Source organism: Neovison vison, chromosome 2, assembly GCF_020171115.1.
Source record: "Neovison vison isolate M4711 chromosome 2, ASM_NN_V1, whole genome shotgun sequence".
Lineage (NCBI taxonomy): Eukaryota > Metazoa > Chordata > Mammalia > Carnivora > Mustelidae > Neogale > Neogale vison.
Genome location: NC_058092.1, coordinates 106,866,465 through 106,868,580, shown reverse-complemented (window position 1 = coordinate 106,868,580; position 2,116 = coordinate 106,866,465). Strand labels below are relative to the sequence as shown.

Genomic DNA, 2,116 nt, shown 5'->3' with positions numbered 1-2,116 from the left:
TCATGCTCTCTCTCACTGTCTCTCTCAAATAAATAAATAAAATCTTTAAAAAAAAAAAAAAAAGTTAATAAATAAAATCTTTAAAAAAAAAAAAAAGTCATTATTCCCTGCCCAGTTCCTACACCTAAAATTGTTTGCAGACCTGAAATCTGTTAAATGAAAATGTGGATGAGTCCCTAGGAGGAAGGACCCTACGGCAAGTACATGTTGTAATAATTCCACCAGCCCTTCTCCCAAAGGGCCTTAACAGCCATTTACTCAGGCAACTGGAACTAGGGGAGGGGGAGTATCCAGTGGGACAGAGAGTCTGAAATAAGCCTGATATTCAGAGACCTGAAATGTCACTGTGGACATGGACTACTTTGTGGACTGGACTGATGGGCTCCTGGGCCATCAAAATGGAGTCCTGGCTGAAGTCCATCCTAAGAAGCTCCACGGGTCCATGGCCCCACCTGGTGGTCTTTGCCCCATTCCTGAAGGTGTAACTGGAACTGATTTTGGCTATTCGGAAAGCCCCTACGTTGGGTCTGTTGTCTTTGTGTGGTCAGAGCTATCACAGTGGGGAAGCTTCGGAAGTTGTGCCTCTCTCCCCACTCTCACACCTCTAAGGCAAGATGGTAAATAAAAAACAATACCACAGGACAAACTGGTGGATGCCAGAGAGGAGGAGAGTTGGAGGGAGGGCAAGAACGGTGACGGGCAGGGGATGGTCTAGGCTTCCAATTACAGAATAAGTCATGGGGATGAAAGGGACAGCATAGAGAATACAGTCAGTGGTACTGTAATAGTGGTGTCGTATGGTGTTGTATGGTGATAGACGGTAGCTACGCTTGTGGTGAGCATAGCAGACATCAAGAGTTGTGGAATCACATTGTGGTATATTGAAACTCATGTAACATTGCGTCAACACTACTTCAGTTTAAAATATGGGCGCCCAGCCTGGGTGGCTCAGTGGGTTAAGCTGCTGCCTTCAGCTCGGGTCACGATCTCAGGGTCCTGGGATTGAGCCCCGCATCGGGCTCTCTGCTCAGCGGGGAGCCTGCTTTCCTCTCTCTCTCTCTGCCTGTCTTTCGGTCTACTTGTGATCTCTGTCTGTCAAATAAGTAAATAAAATCTTTTAAAAAATAAAATAAAATATGGGCGCCTGGTTGGCTCAGTTGGTTAGGCAGCTGCCTTTGGCTCAGGTCATAATCCTGGAGTCCTGGGATTGAGTCCCATTAGCTCCTAGCTCTGCAGGGAGACTGCTTCTCCCTCTGATCCTCTCCCCTCTCATGCTTTCTCTCTCTCTCTCAAATAAATAAAATCTTTTTAAAGTAAATAAATATGAGCTCCACCCTGGCTCCCAAAGGTGGCTCCGAGCAGCAGTCTGAGGAGAATCTGCTCCTCCAGGATTTTGGCTCTCAGCCAAGCCCTCCATGTTTTTCCTCAGGAAAGCCTTCATTGTGTCCACCATCCCCATCTAGTAGCACAGAAGAGGGAGGCTACTGTTTCCAGAGAACTGACTTGAAACATTCTGAAGCTTGTATCAGAAAGATGTCCCGAAAGGAAAAAGATGAAAGAATCTCGTGGAAGAATGAAGGTGCTGATTATGAAGCTACAACATTTTCCATCTTCTGGAACAACACCCTATTCCTACTCTTGGTCATCATTGCTTCCTTCTTTATACTGATGAACTTCAACCCCACGTGAACTCTGTTTTGTCCATAAGAGTTTCATCAGGCCTCACCACCCTCCTGTCTGCTGGCTCCAAGTAGACCATGCCGGCTTTGCCCCAGGGCTTTGTGTCCACGGGTGGCATGTGGCATACAGAAAAGTGGCGGGGCGGTCAGGGTGAGAGTGGCACAAATGTTTGTACAGTTTGAAAAAACCAACAAAATGTAATTCAATGTTTGTTTATTGATTCTTTTTGACAGACTGTTGAAATTAAAGGAATTGAAAGGGGGAAAAATTGGGATGCCTGGGTGGCTCAGTCGGTTAAGCTCCTGCCTTTGGCTCAGGTCATGATCTCAGGGTTGGGATCAAGCCCCATGTCAGGTTCCCTGCCCCACATGAAACCTGCTTCTCGAGCTCCCTCTGCTGCTCCCCCTACTTGTGTTTTCTCTGTCTGACAAATCAA

The 2,116-nt window shown here is 46.6% G+C and overlaps 1 pseudogene; it reads left to right on the top strand.

The window, feature by feature from the left end:
• The first annotated feature begins 1,323 nt into the window (after window positions 1–1,323).
• Window positions 1,324–1,754, top strand: LOC122899198 (annotated as a pseudogene).
• The last annotated feature ends 362 nt before the right edge of the window (window positions 1,755–2,116 follow it).